General features: G+C 44.5%; 1 protein-coding gene across 1 annotated transcript in view; it reads right to left on the bottom strand.

Annotated features, from left to right (window-relative positions):
- CACNA2D4 (calcium voltage-gated channel auxiliary subunit alpha2delta 4) overlaps positions 1 to 1,637 on the bottom strand; it is a 182,736-nt gene that overhangs the window by 61,873 nt on the left and 119,226 nt on the right. The window lies entirely within an intron of this gene.

Here is a 1,637-nt window from a genome sequence, read left to right on the forward strand (position 1 = left end):
TCCGGCTTGTTGTTACAGAAGATAATAAAGAATGTATTTTCCTATGCTCCTTCTTGTTTGCATGAAATCTCTGTTGTGACTCCCCCCAAAAATAGACACTGGAGGGATATAGCCAAAGAAAAAACAATAGGCTTCTGAGGCTGCATGCATACACACACACAAAGTGCTACAGGTACAGGTACAGGTGCTACCCAGACAACAATGTCAGATCATTGCCCCAAAATCTGAAAGGGCCAAATTAATTCCTAATGTAACACTAAGTCAGTGGAGGTACATCAGGGTGGACTTTGGCTCAAAGACATGCCTTTAAGTGAAAGTACATTGTTCAATGAAACATACACTAACAAATAAGCCACAGGCTCCAGGAGCTTCACATTTCTCACTTGACTGAACACCATGGTTGCTTTAAAATGAACAGAAACAGAGCTCAGGTCCTCCCATCTCCCAGTTGCACTGGAGCTTATTCCCTGAGCAACAGGAGTTTCTCCATGAGCTGTGAGCTAGTAAGGTCTAAGACATTCAGCTGAGTAGTTTAAAGTCTATCCTGCAGAAGGCAGTGATACAGATCCACAGTTCATTGCATACCCTTCCAGTTAAGGAAAGCTTATTCTTAAGGACATGAGTTTTTCAGGAGTCCAAATCTCACTCATGTTAGTGTAGCAAACCCATGACATCCTAGGATGTCATAGATGTCATTATGCTAGTCACTGTGGTCAGGGTGAGTCTCCCACTGGGGAGCTAGCATTTTTTTTTTAAATTAAGGGTTTTTTTGTTGGTTTCACGGTTTTTTTTAGGACAATCCTGGATTTCGCAGAGTCTGCAGAATCCACAAAACTCTGGATTAAGTAGGTCCCTACTCAAGGGCAGCTTATTGCATGCCCTTCATTATGTGAGTGCTGTTCATAACATCATAGGGAACTAGGGCTGGAAGGGATGTCCTGAGATCATCTAGTTCAGCCCACTCAGGATCATCCCTGGCTAAATCATCCTAGCCAAGTGTCTGTGTAATCCACTCTTGAAAATTTCTAGAGGTGGAGATTCTGGAACTTCTCTAGGTAGCCTGTTGCAGTACTTGACCACCTTTATAGTCATGAAGTTCTTCCTGTTCTCCAAACTGAATTTCCTCTGCTGCAGCTTGAGGCCATTGCTCCTAGTCCTGATCTCTTTGGCCACAGAGAACAGCTGGGTTAATTTGGACTAGGTGCATAGATCAGAGGACCAGTTTCTGTCTTCTGCTCAGAGGAATGTGAACTCTGAGAACTGGGTTTCTGATGACAGAATATTTATGAACTCAAAATTCCCTCTCTAAGGACATTATATAATATTCACAATCTGATGCCTGGCTTGTGAGGCTGCATATAAAGGGGCCTCTTTGGTCCCTTTCCTGGGCTTACCATGCCAGTGGTAGCTGTGCGGGAGGGGGAGAAAGTAGTTCTCACAGGGCTGCTGCATTTCTCTCGGTACACAAGGGCATTCAGCTTATTGTTTCACAGAACTGCTCCTCAACAGAGCTGTACCAGTGTCTAGTAAAGACCTGGTGCAAGCGTCTTGACTGGGATGGGAATAGCAAGCTAGGAGCAAGCTCTGAAAGCTCCTGAGGCAGTCTACAGTGTGCTGCCCACTTTTCAGAGCTCACC

Source organism: Crocodylus siamensis, chromosome 4 (assembly GCF_052110815.1).
Source record: "Crocodylus siamensis isolate JL-2025a chromosome 4, ASM5211081v1, whole genome shotgun sequence".
In the NCBI taxonomy this organism is placed as follows: domain Eukaryota; kingdom Metazoa; phylum Chordata; order Crocodylia; family Crocodylidae; genus Crocodylus; species Crocodylus siamensis.